Below are 24,622 nucleotides of genomic sequence, written 5' to 3'. Positions count from 1 at the left end.
ATCATGTGAGAGCAGGTTTTCAATTTGACTTTAAGCAAAACCAAAATTGCAGGCTGCAACTCTCAGCTGTCAGCTTTAGCAGGGCTGGTTATCAAGAATAGAGGGTTCTTCATGCACATGCTTTATGCATCCATTAGCCCTCTGTGTCTGTACTGTTACACACTTAACATTATGGCTGGTCCATACAATCAGGGCAACTGTTACCACCCACCTTTCGTGTCTCCCCTTTTTTCCTCATAGATTGTAAGCTTGCGAGCAGGGCCCTCTTCCTCTTGGTATCTGTTATGATCTATGTGATTATTGTTATGCTGTAATGTCTATTGTCTGTACAAGTCCCCTCAGAAATGTAAAGTGCTGCAGAATATGTCGGCGCTATAGAAATAAAATTTATTATTATTATTAATAATATTTTTAAATTATTTTAATAAATAATTACAAAAAAAATGAAAGTGGTCCCCCCCATTTTTGACAACGAGACAGACTAAAGCTGGGGGCTGGTATTCTCAGGCTGGTAAGGGGCCATGGATATTGGCCACCCCATCCTAAAAATAATAACCTGCAGCCGCCCCAGAAAAGGCACATCTATTAGGTGCATCAATGATGCTCTTTGCCTGGCTCTTTCCACTTGTCCTGTGGTGGTGGCAAGTGGAGTAATATTTGTGGGGTTGATGTCACCTCTGTATTATCCAGCTGAGGGTTGCAGCCCGAAGCTGACAGTTTTGCCTGGCTGGTTATGAAAAATACATGGGAACCCATGTCATTTTTTATTTCTTTATTTATATTGCAGGTGCGGGCTGGTGAAAACTCCCATGAGCCGGCACCTGCTCTCATTGTTAACAGTTGAATACAACTTTCAACATTGTTTCTTGCTAGCACTGATCGCAGAGCGAGTAGAGGACAGTGATGTGAGCTGTCTTTAGCACCCTGTGCCGGGGAACAGTGCAAACAATACCACTGATTCCCAGGCGCCAGTACATATGATATTGATGCGGCATGCGGTTGCCACATGTGTGCCACAAGTATTAAATACACGGACACAATGACACTGATACTGTTTTTTCCAGTATCAGGGCATGTGAAAGAGCTCTTAGTGTAAGTGCAATGTGTAGTTGCACTTTCACATTGGGCCATTAAGAGACAAAACCTAAAATAAAAAGAATGAATAGATACCCTGCAATAAGTAAATAAGTAGTAGTAATACATGTAAAAAAACATAGGGCACTTGGCTCACACTATTTTGATCGAAAGAACGTAAAAGCCATCTCACTGCACCAAGGGCTGATTTTAGACAAAGTGGGGCCAATGGCAAAAGTTTAAAATGGGGTCCCAAATGCTAACATATTGCACCATCACACAAACATTTTGGTTGTATTTACATGCATTGAGTTCAGGCCGCTAAACAGGAGTGATCGACAATATTGAAGTCATTCGATGCTTGTTTCCCAATTTCTTTCCGCCAGCTGAGGAAGAATGATGGGCATAGAATGATCACTAGTAGATCAATCTGTCCCCATACAGTATCATGTTATCAGCAGCATATCTGCAAGTTACACTAGGCGATGTGCTGCCGAGAACAATGATTTTTGTTCCGGCATAAACAATCCAATCACTCAATGAATTTGCAGCATTTTGCTTGTTTAGTACAATACACCTCATAGTCCTCCATATAGTATAATGTGCCCCATAGTCCTCCATATAGTGTAATGTGCCCCACATCGCTTCATATACTTTAATACACTCCCCATAGTCCTCCATATAGTGTAATGCACCCCTTTAGTCCTTCATATGGTATAATGCATTCCCCATAGTCCTTCGATAACAGTATAATGCAGCGCCCCCTCAAAGAGTATAATGCAGCCTCCCTCATAGAGTACAATTTAGCCCCCTCATAGAGTACAATACAGCCCCCTCATAGAGTATAATGCAGCACTTCCTCTTAGAGTACAATGCAGCACCCCCTCATAGAGTACAATGCAGTACTCCCTCATAGAGTATAATGCAGCCTCCCTCATAGAGTACAATTTAGCCCCCTCATAGAGTACAGTGCAGCCCCCTCATAGAGTATAATGCAGCACTCCCTCTTAGAGTACAATGCAGCACCCCCTCATAGAGTACAATGCAGTACTCCCTCATAGAGTATAATGCAGCACCCCCTCATAGAGTATAATGTAGTGCCCCATCATAGAGTATAATGCAGTCCCCTCATAGAGTACAATGCAGTCCCCTCATAGAGTACAATGCAGCGCCCCTCACAGAGTACAATGCAGCACCCCCTCATAGAGTACAATGCAGTACTCCCTCATAGAGTATAATGCAGCACCCCCTCATAGAGTATAATGTAGTGCCCCATCATAGAGTATAATGCAGCACCCCCTCATAGAGTACAATGCAGTGCCCCTCACAGAGTACAATGCAGCCCCCTCATAGATAATAACACGAAAGAACCCCAAATAACAATAATGTGGAAAAACTACCATCAATATTAATCCACCAAAGTAAAACACAGTTTAAATTGCTAATAAATACAAATTTTATTATACACAAAACCAATACAGGAAATTGATTATATCAAGAGTGTATAATAACAGGGACACTGCTGTCCAAACAGGGAGCCATATTACACATTGCCCAAAACCAAATATAGTATAGTTTCTAATCTAGGAAAAACAATATATATTGCATTACTTAAGTTATAACAAGCACAGCTTGTAGTGAAATCCATGGAAAACTATATGTAGGAACGTGCCACCAGTATAATCTAATATGTAGTACAATCTACTTGTGTAGGCAATAACAAATATGTAAGACTAACTGAATAGGCATGAACCAATAAGAGGAGAAACTCCAATGGGCACTTACAAGATCTCAACTAGTCACAGCGGCGTCCCAGTCGCCCCAACGCACAATTCGTTTCTTCGTCAGGAGGCGTAATGAAGCCCCCTCATAGAGTACAATACAGCGCCCCTCACAGAGTACAATGCAGTGCCCCTTCATAGAGTATAATGCAGCCTCCCTCATAGAGTACAATGCAGCGCCCCCTCATAGAGTACAATGCAGCCTCCCTCATAGATTACAATGCAGCCTCCCTCATAGAGTACAATGCAGCCTCCCTCATAGATTACAATGCAGCCTCCCTCATAGAGTACAATGCAGCGCCCCCTCAGAGTACAATGCAGCACCCTCTCATAGAGTACAAAGCAGTGCCCCCTCATAAAGTATATGGGCGATGTCGTAAGTATGGTTTAATTAAGATTTACTAAAGGAGTCTGTGTCATTCTTTCAAATAATGGACTTTATTCTGGTGTTGAGGTAGCTATTTTGGGAGGGCTAAATTAACCCTTCACGGTTGAGCCAGTGATTTCCAAATTATTCCAGTGTTGCTAGCAACTCAAATGACCACACGGAGACTGGGGTCTCTGTACGGGAGGATCGAGGCAGATCACTAAGCCCCTTTATTTTAGTCACATCTTTTATAATCTTTTGCTTAATTATGCAAGGTTCTCAAGTACCAGTAGTATCATTTCACTTTATAAGCCAATAATATTGCAAGAAAGCCGGAAACTACATATATGTCCGTACCTAGATAGCGTAGAAAGTAGTATAATGGCATATTCTTCAGAGTTTTACACCTCCACATCCCTTATCTTATACAGATGGGAACAGTCTGGTTTCATGACAGCCCATGCCAATTATAAAAATTTATCTTACAGCTACAAAAACGGAGAAACGAAACCTTACAGAGAATGGATAAAACGAAACTTCAACTCTGATTTTAGTATTAACCCTTCACATTCCCCCCTAGATAAAAATTTTTAACACATATGCAACATCAGAGGTGCTATCCCAAGCTAACAGCTTGAGGGGTACTGGTCTTCACATGTCTGATGCCGTGTTACCAGTCATGGCTGTCCCGGCGCACCCGTCCCCCCTGTATACTGCAGTTCACGAATAACAATTTTTGATGACGGTGGTGGGGATCTTTTGTAGGTAGGCATGTGCTTGGCTTCAACATCTTCATCAAGTAGCCTTTTGAGATCGGTGCAGAGAAGAGCAGGGGCAACGACACCTTTGGTATCATCATTAGCTGTCTTAGTGCAGAATTTCCTAATACATACAGAAATACACCAAAGAACAAGTTTTAGTATCACATATACAACAAGGATACAGGCAGCAATGTGTAACAAGCTCTGTAAGATCCCAGCTATCCAGCCCCCAATTCCCTTAAATCAATTGGCTGGATTGAGAAAGGAGAAGGTGTCTGACCACCAACTGTCCTTATGACGATCATTGTCTTTATTGTATTGATCTCTGAGTCTTTGAATATCTTCTAACTTTTAACTTCTACCAATAATAATATGAAAAATGCGGAAAACCAAAACATAATGTCCCTTCATTTGCTATTGGCTTGTTGGGTGATGAGGAGAACTTGATAGAGACCGTCATACAAGGGTTCTAGTCCGTGCTTCCTGACATGCCTCTTCACGACTACCAAATCACCAGGCTTCAGGTTATGACAAGTGCCGGTTTCTGCTGAATTTGGAAAAGAAAAGGAAACTAGAACATAGGTGTTAGCAAGATTTTTACTAAGCAGAATAACATATTGAACAACACGGTCAGTCTCTTCTGATAACTGCTGAGGCTGGAAACTTGCAACTGGGGGCCTAGTACCAAACAATATCTCATATGGGGACAGGCCATGTTTTGCAATAGGGGTAGTACGAATGTGGTATAACACAATGGGTAGGAGCTCTGGCCATGGAGCCATAGTCTCCTGCATCATTTTTGGTCAATTGTCCTTTCAGTGTGCCGTTCAGCCTCTCAACTTCACCACTGGATTGTGGGTGGTACGGAGTATGGAGGGCTACAGTGGATCCAAGCATTGTCAGAACTTATTGGTAAACATGAGAAGAAAAGGCCGGGCCTTGATCACTTTCAACAACTTCTGGAACCCCATATCTGCATATAACTTCCATCACCAGTTTCTTCGCTGTGGTCTTTGCAGTCATGTTGGTAACAGGGAATGCTTCCGGCCAACTGGAGAACCGGGGCCCAGTAGAATTTTTGCACCAGTGCGAGGGCCTGATTCTTTCCTCGATGTGTAGGCCCATGTGGCAATAGCAGGGTACATCCGCTTAGGGAGAAACACAAGTCGCTTCTTTTTCCAGAGACCATTATCCATATGTGCCCCATCAGTCTTCCATTGCTTCACCTCTTCCTTTGGAGACATTCTCTGCGTTGTCATTAAGCGGTCTTGCAGGGTCCGACAGAAAACTTCAGTCTGTTGTAGATCATCAGGTTCTTGTAGGGTCAATGCTTCTTGTAACTGTTTACGCTGAGAGCGTGTGGTCATCATAGTTGGTATGGTTGGTTCAACGGGTAAGAGAGCGGCGGCTTTTGCTTGCATATCCGCAAATGTGTTGCCAACAGTCTGTGGACTGTTCCTAGGACCGTGCGCCTTAACTTTGATAATAGCCACCTGAGTAGGTAATTTGATTGAGTCCATGAGGGTTTTAACAGCTTCAGCATTTTTCACTGGGGTTCCGGCAGTAGTAATAAACCCTCGATTGGCCCATAGAGCCCCAAAATCATGAGCAATACCAAATGCATACCGTGAGTCCGTGTATATATTAGCCCGTCTGTTCTTGGGCAAAGTACATGCAGTAGACAGAGCCTGGAGTTCTGCTTCTTGTGCTGACTGTGAAGGCAGGAGCGCAGCTGCGTGCACTACAGTGTCCTCTGTGGTAACAGCATATCCCGAGTGGAATCTACCAAACTCATCAGCATATCTTGAACCATCCGTGTATAACACCAGATCGGCATTTGGGAGTGAATTCTCACTGACATTTGGTGGAGTAGCTGTTTCTTCTATCAGAAATTGGGAACAATCATGTTGGAGGTAATCCGCATCATTGCCATCTTTCCTTATAGTTCATTATGCCGTCTTTCAAAGCGTTGTAAAGAGGTTGCATTATGCGGGATGCATCCGGTGTCCACTGACAACAATAAGTGCATAGTCCAAGAAAACGCTGGAGTTCAGCTTCATCTTTTGGGAAAGGAAGGGAGCTGACAGCTATTTTTCTTTCTTCTGCGAGGTGTCTGGCACCCTGAAGGAGACAGTGACCCAAGAATATCACTTGACCAAGGCAGAACTGAAGTCTCGAGGCCGAAACCCGACAGTTCAGTGCTGCCAGATACTTAAGGAGGCTAACAGTGGCAGAAATGACAAAAGACACCTGCTCATATTTTTTGCAAACTGGTTGGGACTGTTTTGTGCCCCTTGTGGCATAACTGTCCATATTAACTGTCGTCCCTGCTAAGTGAATACAAATAGAAACTGGCAGTCTGGGTGTAACGGAATGCTAAAGAAGGCATTGGTAAGATAAATAACTGTAAACCAAGCAGCATCCTGGGGTATTTGGGACAAAAGAGTATGTGGATTAGGCACCAGGTTTGAGAAACACTTTTACTGGTTCTACTGGCATTTTCCCTATATCATTTGACCCTTTTGACAGGAGTTTAGATAGTATCTCTGAGAGGTATGGGGTGAGTCACTGATCCTCAGGCAAAATTGGGGGTGAATCTGGGCCTATCAGGGCCATCATAACTGTAAGAAGGGCATGCAAAATACAGATTTCCTCACTGTCTTCATCTACATAGGGATTATATAACAAAAAAAAAAAAACCATCTGACCATCATCTTGGAATTGTATTCTGGAGCGGAACTGTGATAATAAATCTACCCCTAGTAAATTTACTGGATATATGAGAGAGATTACAAACTGAGCAGTAATGAGAATTAGCAGGGAGGGGCTGAGGAGCAAGATTCCCACTAGCTGAAGTCGAGGAAGGGGGGGCAGAGTTTGCTGTGTGGGCTGAAGGGCACACTGTGTGCTCGCAGCTGCGGTGGGGGCTAGAGGCTGCTGTTTGCTCTTTTTTTTTTTCTCTCTCTCTCCTGAACAGAGCAGGTTAAAGTCTGAAAACTTTTTTTTTTTTCCTCTGGAGCTGGTAAATGGAAGGGGTGGCTACTCATAACCACTAGCAATAACGGGGACTAAGGCTAGCGGTTGATGATAATAGGTGCCATTAGCAGAGGTGGGGGCTGCAACTCTCGGTCTTCTTGTGCCACAATTATAACAGACCTCTCTCCACTGAGGATTAGTAACTACACATACAGCACAGATCCACCCGGCAGGATCATAGGGTGGGGGCATACTGAGTTTCGGTAGTCCAGGATACATTGGTGCCTTAGGGTTAAGGGATTTCCTGGGGAGGGACCTTATCATCTCACAGGGAAACTTCTTGTTTCAAATCATCACTTTTAACTATCCGACTGCCTGACACATTGTCTGGATCTTAGTTCCTTCTTTAATCAATCACATTCTCATACCACATTCACTTTCTTGAACCACAAATCATCCCGTCCCTGTCATAATAGACAATTTTTCCTTCAACATAACAGTAACAGAAACAATCAGAATTCACTTGCTGTTCAATGTCCACATAACCTTCATTATACAATTCATGTGCCGAGCCACGGAATTCCTCAGCGCCTTTAAGTAATACATCATCAGTCAATCTTTTAACTCCTTCATCCCATAGCATAGGCTGCAACCTCCCGCCCTTAGGAAATCCCAGAATCGAAAATATTTTTCCTGCATTCCTGACAGATTTCTTTCCTCGTCTTTGAATCATAAGACTAACAGTATCTGATCCTTCACACAATTCCAAACTTTTCTTTTTCTTCCACAGAAACATAATTCTCTCCTTTAGAGCTAAATATCCTGACAAATTGTGCACAATACTGGAGCAGCCGTCTCCATTTGTTCCACAGGGTCAACCCCCTCTGGGAAGCCCAAAATTCGCGGTACTCAGTGAAAGGAGGAGGGCGTCTCAGACTATCCCTCCGGACACCTCTGGTTATATATATCTTTCTATATATACCTGAGTTACGTATCCTACCCAGTCTTCGATCACATGACCACGCCTGATAACTAACGATGACCAGGAATTCAGGATATTTTGACTATAAAGAGAGTCACAATCACTGGTCAATCCGGGGTGTCCGTCCCTTATGAGGTACGGTTCGAGCACTGGGCCCCCAACGGGACTACACCTCTATATGATTCCACCCATGAATCACCCCACCAGGGGACAAACCTCAGATCCTCTTTGCAGCAACAAGCACAGGAAAACCACACCAACGGTCAGTCTGAACAGTATAACTGCCAACTTACCGTGGTCATGGGGGGGGTGATCAGTCCCAATTTTCCAGCACCTGTGTCCGCTCCGAGGGTCCTTTGTCTTGTTGTCCTCCGGGGGCAGAGGCGTCCCTGTCCGGGGGCCCCACGTTGCGCGCCACTGTTGAGGTAGCTATTTTGGGAGGGCTAAATTAACCCTTCACGGTTGAGCCAGTGATTTCCAAATTATTCCAGTGTTGCTAGCAACTCAAATGACCACACGGAGACTGGGGTCTCTGTACGGGAGGATCGAGGCAGATCACTAAGCCCCTTTATTTTAGTCACATCTTTTATAATCTTTTGCTTAATTATGCAAGGTTCTCAAGTACCAGTAGTATCATTTCACTTTATAAGCCAATAATATTGCAAGAAAGCCGGAAACTACATATATGTCCGTACCTAGATAGCGTAGAAAGTAGTATAATGGCATATTCTTCAGAGTTTTACACCTCCACATCCCTTATCTTATACAGATGGGAACAGTCTGGTTTCATGACAGCCCATGCCAATTATAAAAATTTATCTTACAGCTACAAAAACGGAGAAACGAAACCTTACAAAGAATGGATAAAACGAAACTTCAACTCTGATTTTAGTATTAACCCTTCACACTGGGAGTCTGTGTTTTTATACAGTATGACATTGGAGTTAAGAATGATGGTGTCTTATTGACGCCTCTCCATTACTGACATCTGGGCTTGTTGTCACCTAACAATACAAAGGTGACATCAACCCCCCCATCTATCACCCCACTTTCCACCATTACAAGGCAAGTGGGAAGAGGGAGGCTAAGTGCCAGAATTGGCACATTTAATAGATGCACCTTTTCTGGGGCGACTGAGAGCTGATATTTTTAGCCTGGGGAGGCAGTATCCATGGCCCCTTCCTAGGCTATTAATATCAGCCCGCAGCTGTCTGCATAGCCTTTGCTGGTTATTAATTATAGGGGACCCCATGTCATTTTTTGGGGGTTCCCCATTTTAATAGCCAGTAAAGGCTAATTATACAGCTATGAGCTGATATTAATAGCCTGGGAAGCTCCATGGGTATTACACCCTTCTCAGGCTATAAACATCAGCCTGGGAAGGGGGCAATACCACATTTCTTTTTTAATAAATTTGCAAAAATTTCTACATTTCTGTTTTTACAGTCAATATGGGGTGCAGAGTGTACAGTCATGGCCAAAAGTTTTGAGAATGACACAAATATTAATTTTTACAAAGTCTACTGCTTCATTTTTTCTAATGGCAATTTGCATATACTCCAGAATGTTATAAAGAGTGATCAGCTTAACAGCAATTACTTGCAAAGTCAATATTTGCCTAGAAAATTAACTTTATCCCCCAAAACACATTTCAACATCATTGCAGCCCTGCCTTAAAAGGACCAGCTAACATCGTTTCAGTGATTGCTCCATTAACACAGGTGTGGGTGTTGATGAGGACAGGGCTGGAGATCAATCTGTCATGATTAAGTAAGAATGACACCACTGGACACTTTAAAAGGAGGCTGGTGCTTGGCATCATTGTTTCTCTTCTGTTAACCATGGTTATCTCTAAAGAAACACGTGCAGTCATCATTGCACTGCACAAAAATGGCCTAACAGGGAAGAGTATCGCAGCTAGAACGATTGCACCTCAGTCAACAATATATCGCATCATCAAGAACTTCAAGGAGAGAGGTTCCCTTGTTGCCAAAAAGGCTCCAGGGCGCCCAAAAAAGACTAGCAAGCGCCAGGACCGTCTCTTAAAAGTGTTTCAGCTGCGGGATCGGGCTACCAGCAGTGCAGAGCTTGCTCAGGAACGGCAGCAGGCAGGTGTGAGTGCATCTGCACGCACTGTGAGGCGGAGACTCTTGGAGCAAGGCCAGGTCTCAAGGAGGGCAGCAAAGAAGCCACTTCTCTTCAGAAAAAACATCATGGACAGACTGATATTCTGCAAGAGGTACAGGGAGTGGACTGCTGAGGACTGGGGTAAAGTCATTTTCTCTGATGAATCCCCTTTTCGATTGTTTGGGACATCTGGAAAACGGCTTATTCGGAGAAGACCAGGTGAGCGCTACCACCAGTCTTGTCTCATGCCAACTGTCAAGCATCCTGAAACCATTCATGTGTGGGGTGGCTTCTCAGCCAAGGGAATGGGCTCTCTCTCAGTCTTGCCTAAAAACACAGCCATGAATAAAGAATGGTACCAGAATGTCCTCCAAGAGCAACTTCTCCCAACCGTCCAAGAGCAGTTTGGTGATCAACAATGCCATTTTCAACATGATGGAGCACCTTGCCATAAAGCAAAGGTGATAACTAAATGGCTCAGGGAACAAAACATAGTAATTTTGGGACCATGGCCTGGAAACTCCCCAGATCTTAATCCCATTGAGAACTTGTGGTCAATCATCAAGAGACGGGTGGATAAACAAAAACCTTCAAATTCAGACAAAATAAAAGCATTGATTTTGCAAGAATGGACGGCTATCAGTCAGGATTTGATCCAGAAGTTGATTGAGAGCATGCCAGGGAGAATTGCTGAGGTCCTGAAGAAGAAGGGTCAACACTGCAAATATTGACTTTCTACATTAACTCATTCTTACTGTCAATATAACCTTTTGTTACTCATAATATGATTGCAATTATATTTCTGTATGTGATAAAAACATCTGACAAACACACATAAAAACCAGAGGGCAGCAGATCATGTGAAAATATAATATTTGTGTCATTCTCAAAACTTTTGGCCATGACTGTACATTAATGAGAAAAAAAACAACTTCTTTGAATTTAACAATTGGCTGCATTGAGTGTAATGGTTAAGTGCACAGCCTATGACAAGGGAGACTGGGGTTCAAATACTGGCTCTGACCTGTGAAAATAAATTAAAAATAAATTATATATTAAGGCTCCTGACACTATAATACTGTTAAAAGTGCACAACCACCAACGTGGGGTTCATACATAATATACCAGTAGTGGTCCTTGGGCAAGACTACTAACACTATAGTGCCTACCTCAATAAACATGAGAGTGTCACAAACAAAGAGAGTCATGCCGGCTCACTCAGACATAACAAGGTCCTCGTCAGATGTCGAGGAACCAGGGCAATCTGATAATAAATGGGCTAGGCAAGAGAAATGCTATAACAGCAGACCAAGTGAGAGAGGCTATATGAAGTGTATGAGGAAGCCCTGGATGGATATAATAAGACCTGCAGGTCCACTGACTGAGAAACAACTGGTCACCCAACATTTAATATCATAAAAATGTAAATAAATACTTATGTCCCCCCAAAAAATTGAAAAAAGTATTCAAGGTGTGATACCTTTATTGGCTAACCAGAGAAATTATATTTGCAAGTTTTCACGGCTCAGAAGGCCCCTTCAACAGGCTAGATTACAAGTGAATTACTGAGAAGAGACGGCAACATTTAAATAGGAATTATAACTAGACATGAGGGGATGCTAGCTAGAGACAGGTCAAGGAAATCAAATTAAGGTTTTTGTTACACATGCAGATGAGGACCAAGTGTTCTACTAGAGATCTGAAGACCTTCTTGTGGAGGTGTAAACTGTGTCCATGTAATGAGTCATGAATCCAGGTGTCAAATTCAGTCCAATTGTTAGAGATTGAAACATATTTATAAATTTGAACTCCCAAATTTTCCTTTCTCTGTCACTATTAAAATGACCTTTCAATATTAGGACTTTTAGATCTGCCAAGCTGTGTCCAGGTCTAGAGAAGTGTATTCCTACAGGTGTGTCCAGCTCATTTTTTATCGTATGTGTTAGGCGTCGGATTTCTGAGACTGCACAACAGGAATCCAGAGCCGTACATCTAGCGGTCTCCCATTCCTCTCCGACCGCTCAGGGACCTGCACGGCAGTCTCGGCGATCCAGGCGTTCTACTCAGACTCATTCTCTGGGTCTGGATGTTGCTGCCACCTCTGGTCCAGCACTGGTAGCGCAACCTGCTTTGCAGGGAACCGCTCCAGAGGCTAAGTCCTCTGGCCGTGCTACTGGGCATGCCCGCAAGACGATCTCTCAGTGGAGATCAGGGGTCACATGTTCAGGTCCTGTGTTATGAATGAGTCACCGTAGGAGGCAAAAGCAGAAATACAAGCTAAGTCCAGAAAACCAGAGAAGTTGGCAACTATCAGATTGCAGACCCCTGAACCTATCAACACAACTAGCAGTAGCCGTGGGGGGTTCCTACAATGCCCTAGACCCCTCGATCACAGCCGGAGAATTACATAGGCCTAAAGAAAGAAAGGGGAAATCTAAACTGCCCCAGAGCAGACCCCAAAGCAATAGGCAGCCCCCAACCTATAATGACGGTGAAGAGCAGACCCCAAAGCAATAGGCAGCCCCCAACATATAATGACGGTGAAGCAAGATGAAATACTAACACAGACAGAAAGATAGACTGAGCAAAGACGGGGCCCAAAACTACCTAGCTAGGAAAGGACAGGAAGGCTGCTGTCTGCAATCTGCCAAAACCCTATCAAAGACATAAGCCAACAAGCTGATATGAAAAAGGCCCTGAAGCAGCTAGGCTTCAAAAACTAAATCAGCACTCAGGTATTTTCAGAAGACAGAGCTAAATGAATTCAGCACACCCCAGCAGGGAATGGCAGAAATCCAGAAAAACAAAGCAAAACAAAGTCAAAGCACCAAAGCAAAAGGCCGAGCAGCAAACTTAGCTTTAGAGGAGCAGGAATTCAGACTGGTCTCCAAGGATCCCACAGAGAAATCACCCGCAGGGCAGAAGGGCGTCGGCAGCCTTATATCCAGTCAGTAACTCCACTCAGCCAGTCATCATCATCAGCCTCAGGTGTTTGATAATCAGGCTCACTACCTTTCTTTACCAGAAGAGGGAGTTCCTCGGGCCTCAGTAATGAAGGGGAAAATGAACTCACAGCAGTACCTCCCCCTTGAGGAGGGGTCACCGAACCCTCAACTACGCCACCAGGGCGATCAGGGTGAGCGCGATGAAAGGCACGCACCAATCTTTTGGCATGAATATCAGAGACAGAGACCCAGGAATTATCCTCCTGACCATAACCCTTCCACTTAACCAAATACTGGAGTCTCCGTCTAGCCAGACGGGAATCCAGTACTTTCTCTACCTCATATTCCATATTACCTTCAACCAATACAGGATCTGGAGGTGCCACCCCCGGAACAACAGGTTCAACAAACCTCTTCAACAAAGATTTATGGAACACATTATGGATTTTAAATGTGACAGGAAGAGCCAAACGAAAAGAGACCGGATTAATAATCTCCACAATCTTGTAAGGTCCAATAAATCTAGGCTTAAACTTAGGAGAAGCCACCTTCATAGCAATATTTTTTGATGATAACCACACCATATCACCAACCTTAAACTGGGGACCAATGGTCCTATGTCGGTTGGAAAACCGCTGGGCCTTTTCCTGGGAGAGAGATAACTTATCCACCACTTGGTCCCAGATCTGGTGCATTCTCTCCACCACAGTGTCAACACCTGGGCAGGCAGAGGGCTCCACCTGCCCTGAAGAAAATCGAGGATGAAACCCAAAGTTACAAAAAAAAGGTGACATCAAAGTGGCAGAACTAGCTCTATTATTTAAAGCAAATTCGGCCAAGGGCAAAAATGAAACCCAATCATTCTGATCAGCAGAAATAAAACATCTCAAATATGACTCCAAGGTCTGGTTTGTTCTCTCTGTCTGCCCATTGGTCTGAGGGTGAAAAGCAGAGGAGAAGGACAACTGAATTCCCAGCCTGGAACAGAAAGTTCTCCAAAATCTAGACACAAACTGAACTCCTCTGTCAGATACAATGTTCTCAGGAATCCCGTGCAAACGAACCACCTGTTGTAAAAACAGGGGCACCAACTCAGAGGAAGATGGCAACTTAGGGAGTGGTACAAGATGAACCATCTTAGAGTTCCCTATTCCCCACATCATAGTTACGTTCAGATGGAGAGAACTTTCGGGAAAAGAAAGCACAGGAATTCATTTTAGATGTTACAGGATCCTTTTGGGACAAAACAGCTCCTGCACCAATTTCAGAAGCATCCACCTCTACTTGGAATGGAAGTGAGACATCAGGTTGCCGCAAAACCGGGGCGGAGGTGAATCTTCGCTTCAGCTCCTGAAAGGAAGAAACAGCCTCCAGAGACCAATTTAACACATCAGCACCCTTCTTAGTCAAATCAGTCAATGGCTTTGGCAATACTAGAAAATTTTGCTATAAATTTCCGATAAAAATTAGCAAAACCCAAAAACTTCTGGAGGGCCTTCAAAGAAGTGGGCTGAACCAAATCGTGAATGGCCTGTACCTTGGCCGGGTCCATTTCAATAGTTGACGGGGACAAAATAAATCCCAAAAAAAGAAATCCTCTGTACTCCAAAAAGGCATTTAGTTCCTTTGACATACAGGGAATTCTCCCTCAAGATCCGGAACACAGTCCGAATATGTTCCACTTGAGAATCCCAATCCTTGGAGAAGATCAAAATATCATCCAGATAGATAATCAAAAATTTATCGACAAAATCTCGGAAAATATCGTTCATGAAGCACTGGAAGACAGAAGGGGCATTAGTGAGCCCAAAAGGCATCACCAGGTACTTAAAATGTCCCTCCGGAGTATTAAACGCCGTCTTCCATTCATCCCCATGCTTAATGCGAATAAGATTATACGCCCCCCTGAGGTCAAGCTTGGTAAACCAGCAAGCACCTTTAACTCTGGAGAATAGATCAGAAATCAGGGGTAACGGATACTGATATTTAACAGTAATTTTGTTGAGGGCACGATAATCAATACAAGGTCTTAATGATCCATCCTTTTTGGCTACAAAAAAAAAACCGGCACCTAAGGGTGACGAGGATGGTCTAATATGACCCTTCTCGAACGCCTCCTTAATATAGGATCGCATAGCCTCGTGCTCGGGTACAGATAAATTGAAGAGCCGACCCTTGGGAAATTTACACCCCGGGCTCAGTTTAATTGCACAGTCATAACTCCTATGAGGAGGCAGAGACGCAGACTCATTCTCACTAAATACATCATAAAAGTCCGCCAAATAATCAGGAACATCATGCGACTGAGGAGAGGTGGAAAACACCGGAGCCTCACTAAAGGCACACCGACAACCCCAACTCACCACAGACACAGATTTCCAATCCAAAACTAGATTATGAATCTGTAACCAGGGAAACCCCAGAACAATAGTATCATGCAGATTATGCAACACCAAAAATCTGCAATTTTCTTGATGGTCTGGGGCGACCTGCATTACCACCTGGGTCCAAAACTGGGGTTTATTTTTAACCAAAGGAGTAGCATCAATCCCCCTCAAAGGGATAGGCGTCTGCAGAGGTGTCATCGGAAATCCACAACGTTTAGCAAAATCCAAGTCCATTAGGTTTAGGGCTGCTCCCGAATCCACAAAAGCCTTGGCGGAAAATGTGGACAGGGAGCAGATCAGAGTAATAGCCAGAAGAAACTTAGGTTGAACACCCCCAACAGAAAACGTGTGTGCAAAGCGTTTCTCTCGTTTAGGACAGACAGAAATAATATGCGAGGCATCTCCACAGAAAAAACACAACTTATTATGCCTTCTGAACTCTTGACGCTGCTCTCTGGAAAAAACTCTATCACATTGCATAGGTTCAGACATTTGTTCAACAGGTGGCAACACCTCTCGTGCAGCTTTGCGTTCGCGCAAACGCCGATCAACCTGAATGGCTAATGACATAGAATCGTCAAGACCAGAGGGAACAGGAAATCCCACCATAGTATCTTTTACGGCTTCTGACAACCCCTTCCGAAAGAGAGCAGCCAAGGCATTATCATTCCAGGTAGTAAGTACTGCCCACTTTCGGAATTTTTGACAGTACAATTCTGCAGAATCACGACCCTGGCTCAATGCCAGCAGGGTCTTTTCAGCCTGATCAATGGCATTAGGTTCGTCATACAACAACCCCAAAGCTTGAAAGAATGCGTTCACATTAGTCAGAATAGGATCATCTGGTTTCAAAGAAAACGCCCAATCCTGGGGATCGCCACGCAGCAAAGAGATGACAATTTTAACCTGCTGCGCAGAGCTCCCTGACGAGTTAGGCTTCAAGGCAAAAAATAATTTACAATTATTTTTGAAATTCAAAAATTTAGACCGATCCCCAAAAAATACATCAGGTGTAGGAATCTTTGGTTCAGCAGCATGTGAATGAGCAAGGTAGGCGGAAATTCCCCGCACTTCCGCAGCGAGCTGCTCCACACGATCAGACAATTGCTTTATCTCCATTGAGAGAAAAAAAAAATTCCCCCTACGGCCTCAGAGATATAGAGGAAAAAATATACACACTTTTTTTTTTTTTTACAATTCTTTCCTGCTATTGAGTACCCTAGGATCTGCGGTATGGCGGGTGATTCTGTTATGAATGAGTCACCGTAGGAGGCAAAAGCAGAAATACAAGCTAAGTCCAGAAAACCAGAGAAGTTGGCAACTATCAGATTGCAGACCCCTGAACCTATCAACACAACTAGCAGTAGCCGTGGGGGGTTCCTACGATGCCCTAGACCCCTCGATCACAGCTGGAGAATTACATAGGCCTAAAGAAAGAAAGGGGAAATCTAAACTGCCCCAGAGCAGACCCCAAAGCAATAGGCAGCCCCCAACATATAATGACGGTGAAGCAAGATGAAAATACTAACACAGACAGAAAGATAGACTGAGCAAAGACGGGGCCCAAAACTACCTAGATAGGAAAGGACAGGAAGGCTGCTGTCTGCAATCTGCCAAAACCCTATCAAAGACATAAGCCAACAAGCTGATATGAAAAAGGCCCTGAAGCAGCTAGGCTTCAAAAACTAAATCAGCACTCAGGTATTTTCAGAAGACAGAGCTAAATGAATTCAGCACACCCCAGCAGGGAATGGCAGAAATCCAGAAAAACAAAGCAAAACAAAGTCAAAGCACCAAAGCAAAAGGCCGAGCAGCAAACTTAGCTTTAGAGGAGCAGGAATTCAGACTGGTCTCCAAGGATCCCACAGAGAAATCACCCGCAGGGCAGAAGGGCGTCGGCAGCCTTATATCCAGTCAGTAACTCCACTCAGCCAGTCATCATCATCAGCCTCAGGTGTTTTATAATCAGGCTCACTACCTTTCTTTACCAGAAGAGGGAGTTCCTCGGGCCTCAGTAATGAAGGGGAAAATGAACTCACAACAGTCCTGTGTCGGGTGATAAAGGCGGATTTCTCCTGCGCCTCAGGGCCCAGGGGAATCTGCCAGTATCCCCGACTCAAATCCCTGATGGTTATGTACCTTGCTTTTGCCAACCGCTCAAGCAGATCCTCGATGCGCGGCATCGGGTGGGCATCAGAGGTTGTGATGGCGTTGAGCCCCCTGTAGTCCACGCAGAACCGGGTGGTTCGATCCTTTTTAGGCACGAGAACTACAGGTGAGGCCCACACGCTTTTTGACTGTCAAATCACCCCCAACCTTAACATCTCATTGATCTCTTGGTGCATGACCTGTTGCACCTCCTCAGAGATCCGATAAGGTGTTCGCTGTAGTGGGGCGTGATTCCCGGTGTCCACCTCATGAACCGCTAACTCCGTCCTCCCAGGTCGGTTGGTGAACACGGCCCAGAAGGGTTCCAGGGCTTCCACCAACTGCGACCGCTGGGATACGGTTAGCAAACCACTTATCTCCATGTCCTCAATGGACCCATTGTCCTTGGCTTGGGCCAGCATGTCCAGGAGGGGATCTTCCTCCCCATCCAGGTTGCAGACCGGTAGGATGCAAGCTTCACGTTCGTGGTGCGCCTTCAGCATATTGACGTGAAAGGCCTTGCGCCTACCCCGAGCATGGTCAAGCGTGACCACGTAGGTGACCGGGTTGAGCTGTTGGTGGACGACGTATGTGCCTTCCCAGGCTGCCTGAAGCTTATCCGTTGGTACGGGGACCAGCACCCACACCTTTTGACCCACCTGGTAGGTCCGCTCCCGGGCGTTCTGGTCGTACCAGTGCTTCTGGTCAGCCTGAGCCTGCGTCATGTTGCCATGCACCAACTGCGTCAAGGTCTGCATCTTGTCACGGAAGCGCATGACATAATCCACGATGGACACTTCTGTGGCATTTGGCTCATCTTCTCAGGATTCTCTTGTCAACCCAAGGGGTCCCCGGACTCGCCTGCCATACAGGAGCTCGAAGGGGGAGAACCCGGTCGAGGCCTGCGGAACTTCTCTGTAAGCGAACAGGAGGTGTGGGAGGTACCGCTCCCAGTCACGCCCTTGGGTCTCAACCAGCATGCGGAGCATCTGTTTGAGGGTACCGTTGAAGCGTTCACACAAACCATTATTCTGTGGGTGATACGCACTCGATACCAGGTGCTTCACCTGAATTTTCTCACAGAGAGCCTCCATTAGGCGAGACATGAATTGGGTCCCTTGATCGGTAAGCATCTCCCTGGGAAATCCTACCCTTGAAAAGATGGTCACCAGTGCGTCAGCCACCTTATCTGCCCTGGTTGAAGAAAGAGGTACTGCCTCTGGGTACCGGGTAGCGTAGTCTACCACGGTGAGAATGTATCGCTTTCCAGAGCTGCTGGGGACGGCCAGTGGGCCTACAATGTCCACCGCGATTCTCTGGAAAGGCTCCTCTATCACCGGCAAAGGAATAAGGGGAGCCTTAAGAGCAGGCCCCGCCTTACCCACCATTTGACAGGTGGCACAGGTGTGGCAGTATTGTGTTACATCTGTCCCCATCTTGGGCCAATAGAAGTGTTGAGACAGCCGTGCCTTTGTTTTGCTGATCCCCAAGTGTCCAGCGAGTGGAATCTCATGGGCAATCCGCAACAACTCAGTTCTGAAAAGGAGGGGGACGACTAGCTGTCTTTCCCTCAACCACACCTTTTGGGAATTTCCGGGTACTGTCTCCTGGTACAACCTTCCTCGTTCCTAGAACACCCTCTCCTTATCAGGCTGGGAGGTGGGCGTCTCGGCGAGGTGTCTCAATTTCTCCAGTCTCACATCTGAGTGCAGAGCAGCCTGCAACTCCTTGCTGGAGGCTGCCAGAAGTGACGTCAGGGTTCCTTCCTTACTGGGACCCTCTGGAACCGGCTCTGGGGTCACCTCTGGTTCAGTCTCTCCAGTAGCAGCAGAGGGTCCAGAAGGCAGGGTGCTACCTGCGATCTGGGCACTCTGACTGCATGTGACAGCTGCTACGTATGCTGTCTCCCTGGGAATTTCTACAGACCCACCAGTCGGTGCTGCCATGGGCTCTACCTCCACATCCACCCCCAACACTTCAGGAGCAGTGCTACCTATGGGCCAGTTACCTTCCTCGGTGGCACTGGTCCGTTGCATGGCATTACCTTCCTCATGGTCCCCATGCACTTCCCCATTTCCTTGAGCACCGTTGCTCGCTCCTGCCAGGGGTTCCTCAGCCGTCTCACTCCGCAGAGTGACGGGGCTGAGCACTTCGGTACCTGTGGACACAGCTACCGTTTCAAAGAAATGGTTAACAGGTTCAGTCGACACAGATACATCATCATCATCATTCCTAGGAAAAGAATGGTTATCAGGTTTCTTTGGTACATTTACATCACCATCAGCATCATTCCTGGGGAAAGAATGGTTGTTAGTTGCATCATTACTCATCACGTCATTAGCAGGTAACACATTCAGTTTCCCATCATCATCATCATCATCAGGGTTAACGTTACCCTTATTATCAGGTTGGGGAGAGGTGTCAGGGACGTAGTATGCAACCATCCTTCCCAAGTCAGTACCCAATAAAACATCAGTGGGCAGGTTCTCAGACACTCCCACTTCCCTCACCCCACTCCCAGCACCCCAATCAAGGAATACCCGGGCCACTGGCAAGGGACAGCGGGTACTCCCGATCCCGGTGACAGTCAGGGTTTTCCCCTCAACAAACTCTTCAGGGGCCGCCAGTCCAGGACGGGTGAGGGTTCATTCAGCCCCGGTGTCCTTGAGGCCTGTAGCAATACGGCTCCCACCTGGACAGGTTGAACGTTGTCGTCAATCCTCCCAACCACACCTCCCACCAACAGAACAGAGGTTTTGGGCCCAGAGGCCTTGGCTGGGGGGTTCTTCGGATTTTCCGGACAGGAGGAACGGAAGTGACCAGTCCGATTGCAGTTGAAACATTGGCGACTATCAGTAGTAGGCTTGGTGTTGGCAACAGGGACAGGGCCTCCGGAGGGACGGCTAGCTGGGGCACTGGGGTTGGTTGCATGCTTACACCCTCTCCAGCTGGTGGTGACTGGTCTCCGTGTCTCTGGCTTCCGGTTGGCCTCGTAGTTGTCGGCGATCTGCGCCGCTTTGTCCGCATTCGCTGGTTCGCGGCCCAGGATGAACTGTCGGACCTCAGCTGGGCAAAGATGCAGGAACTGGTCTTTGATCATCAGGTCCCGTAGCAGCTCAAAGGAATCAACGGACAGTCCATGGATCCACTGGTCAAAGTGGGTCCTGAGTCCTTGCACCACATCGCTATAGCTATCATGTGGGCCACGTTGGAGGTTCCGGAACTTCTTTCGGTATACTTCAGGTGTCAGGCGTAATTTGGTGATCAGCGCCTGCTTTATGGCATCATAGTCATCATCGTCTTCTGGTGGAAGAGATGCAAACGCCTCCAGAGCTTTGCCTTTTTGCCTTGGGGTCAAGTACCTGGCCCATTGGACATTATCCAGCCGGTACTGTCTGCAGGCTTTCTCGAAGGCTCGCAGAAACGTGTCCAAGTCCCCGTCCTTTTCCATCACGGAAAAATGCTCTGGCCGGGGATTAGGACTCTGGACGCTGCTGGGCTCACTGTTTCGGGCTGTGGGGGCATTCCACTCCCACTGGAGCATCTCCAGTTCATGGGCCCTCTGAGCTTCTCGTTCAGCCTCTCTTTCGGCTCGGGCCTCCTGCCGATATTGCTGGATCAGCCTCACCCGTCCCTCACTGTTTTCGGGCAGTGAGTGCATCCAAGGCCGCTTGCAGGTAGGGGTCCAGCGTGCTCTGGTTGAATGTGGGGCCAGCGCTCAGGAGTGGAGCCTCTGCTGCAGCCCCATTGTCACTTGGGCCAACTTCTGCGCCCGCTGGACACTGGGTGTTGTCCTGCTGCACCAGAGCCACGATCAATTGATCTCTGGTTTTGCTTGTGGCGTCAATGCCTCGGTACGTGCATACTGCAGCAAGGTTTTCCTTTTTCTGCTGTCTGTACCAGTGTTCTCCTTTTGTCGCCATGGTTGCCAAATAAAAGCTAGAAAAGAAAAACGAAGAGAAAGGGAGGGAATACTTGCAAGTACACAAAAATGTCTCAGAACTAGTAACCACTGAGTCTGTTCTCCAAAACCTGTGATGCAGGATTCCCGCAGGAACTGTGCAGGTTTTTAGTGATAGGAATGATTGCTCAAACCAAATCACTAATGCTCTAGGATTATCCCACCGCTCTGCCACCAATATGTGAAGAACGGCGGACCGCTGCCACCAATATGTGACGGACAGCGGACCCTGTGCCACCAATATGTCACGATCCCACCACCGACACGGGTTTGTCAGCGGACGGAGGGACGCGACGCACTGCCGACACACAGCTATCACAGGCACGGTGGAGGATTATCTTAGTTATCCCACCGCTGCCACCAATATGTGAAGAACGGCGGACCGCTGTCACCAAATTGTGATGGACAGCGGACCCTGTGCCACCAATATGTCGCGATCCCACCACCGACACAGGTTTTTCAGCGGATGAGGGACGCGACGCACTGCCGGCACACGGCTATCACGGGCAAAGTGGGGGCTTATCTTAGTTATCCCACCACTGGCACCACATGACAAAAATACAGCAAGCTAATCTTGCTGTAACAATTTACCGCACGGGGGTATTTTGGATACCCCACCACTGCTAACAACCTTCCAAGAACTGCGGGGATTTATGTATATCCCACTTTCTCAGTTTGACTTTGGAACTCGCAGCTCTCCGGCGCCCCCTTACCCTCAGGTCAGTTAGGGAACTGCACATAGGATAATTAGTCGCCGAATGGGTTGCTTGCTGTGCACGGGCAATTAGACTACTGCAGTAAGGGAATTATCAATGCTGTGGCTGCAGCCCCTCATTCGGTATGTAAGACCCGTCTGTACTGCCAGCTAGCCTAGCCAGCCGCGCACACTACGCTGCCACCAGCCACGCTTTACTTAATCACAGAGTTAATTAAGAGGGTCCGTGACAAGCCCCAAATTAGTAGCAATTATCTAAAAAAAGGTGCATAGTTCGTTTCTTAGAGCATGGAGTCAAACTGATAATTTTACGATTTATTCCCCAAAGTCGGGCAGTGATTACAAATATAAAAGTTGTTACAAAGTTGAGACATTACATATGTACAAATACAAATATAAAACAAAGTGGATGAAAGAACAGAAAGTAACACTCACATGTGAGTAGTTGGTATTAGGCAGACCATGTGGCTGGGGGAGGGGTGCTTAACCAAACATCCCCACTCATCGGCATGTCTCTTTGGCATGAGGACTTCAGCTGAACTGACTGGAATTTGGTAGGGAATACCTATAGCCTAGGGTCTTGACCTCACGAAATGGGCGGTCTGGTGAGGTCCAACCCCCCTTTCTCTAAGTTATGATTTGTCTACAAAACTTAGAATAATTATATCTAAACGAGAGAAGCCCGTACCAACACACATAGGGCATCATTGTTTGTGATTTATCGCATAGAATAGAACAACACCATGCATTCCATACTTAGGACACTCCATTTGGGAGCAATCCATATCTCAGTTTCTGGAGGTCCGAGAATCGTGAAACTTAGGGGTTTAGAAAGCTGGCTTCGTGCCCTTTGCAGAAATGTGAGTTTCATATCTCTGTCACAAGCGAAGTGCGCGCTGGAGCTTCTTTTAATATTTCCTATACCTGTATGCAAGCCGCATTTTTCAGACCAAAGAAATGCTTTCCCTTGCAGGGGGGAAGGCTGAGAGAGGAAATGGACGGTTTCATGTTACCAGCAAGCACAGAGCTGAAAAGGAGGGGGGGTTGCAGCTACATGACAGGTTCATCTCCTCAGTGTGTAGCAATGGGAGATTCTAGAAAGTTCTGCAAAATCATATCTTACATTACAGCGCCATCAATACATATGCCCTGCCAGTTATCAGATACCCTGCTGGCATAGTGTGCTGGCCAAAAGAAGAGATGGAAACTGCAGATGTGAAGACATGAAAGCTCCTCACAATGCATGGAGGTCTCCACCATAAGTCTAGCACCCAAAGTTTGTATACCAACAAAAAGGAGAGTGGTCGAGGCTTGATAAGCATCCAAGCTACCATCACGGATGAATACATCAGAAGAATGGTGCCAAAAGATGAGATGCTGAGAGGAAACCTCAAGGCAGCAACAACAACAGATCTGGAAGGAAGAACAGGAACATGAAGCGCCATGGCAAGACAAGCCGCTGCATGGGATGTACCATTGACAGATAATGGAGGTGGCTGACATGGAGAAATCCTACCAATGGCTGGAGAATGCTGGACTCCGAGACAGCACAGAGGCACTAATCATAGCGCCACAAGAGCAAGCACTAAATACCAGATCCATAGAAGCAGGAATCTACCATACAAGACAAGACCCAAGTTGCAGACTATGCAAAGAAACATCAGAATGTATCCAAACATAGTGTCAGGAAGCAAAATGCAAGCAGAAACAGCGTATACTGAACGCCACAACCAAGTAGCAGGAATGGTATACAGGAACATCTGCACAGCATATGGGCTAAGTCCTCCTAAGTCCAGGTGGAAGACCCCAGAAAAAGTGGTGGAGAATGAAAGGGCTACAATCCTGTGGGACTTCAAGATCCAGACAGATAAGCAGGTGTTGGCTAACCAACCAGACATTGTCATAGTAGTCAAGGATCAGAAGACAGCAATGAAAATAGATGTGGCAGTGCCAAGTGACAGCAATATCAGGAAGAAGGACTATGAGAAGCTGGAGAAATACCAGGGTCTCAAAGGAGAACTGGAGAAGATGTGGAAGGTGTAGGCAACAGTGATTCCAGTGGTCATAGGAACACTTGGAGCAGTGACCCCTAAGTTGGAAGAATGGCTACAACAGATTCCAGGAGCAACATCTGAGCTCTCTGTCCAGAAAAGCGCAATACTGGGAACTAAGATCCTGAGCAGAACCCTCAAACTCCCAGGCCTCTGGTAGAGGACCCAAGAATGAGGAAGGACAAAAAAGACCACCCCCATTTTATTTTTTATGTGTGTGTTTTGATTAATATTTCCTTTAAAAACGATGTGTAAATGACAGAGAATTGTTGTATGTAAAAGCTCATATTAAAATCGCATTGCAGTCTGATAGCAATCGCACTGCATTTGGATGTAAATCGGATGCT

The 24,622-nt window shown here is 46.1% G+C and overlaps 1 protein-coding gene across 2 annotated transcripts in view; it reads left to right on the top strand.

Annotated features, from left to right (window-relative positions):
- LOC141070527 (uncharacterized) overlaps nucleotides 1–24,622 on the top strand; it is a 128,424-nt gene that overhangs the window by 78,505 nt on the left and 25,297 nt on the right. The gene's annotated exons all lie outside the window — the stretch shown is intronic.

The sequence above is a fragment of the Dendrobates tinctorius genome, unplaced genomic scaffold, assembly GCF_039654945.1.
Source record: "Dendrobates tinctorius isolate UK_male_01 unplaced genomic scaffold, ASM3965494v1 ptg000272l, whole genome shotgun sequence".
NCBI lineage: Eukaryota > Metazoa > Chordata > Amphibia > Anura > Dendrobatidae > Dendrobates > Dendrobates tinctorius.
This window is presented reverse-complemented; position numbering and strand designations above follow the sequence as displayed.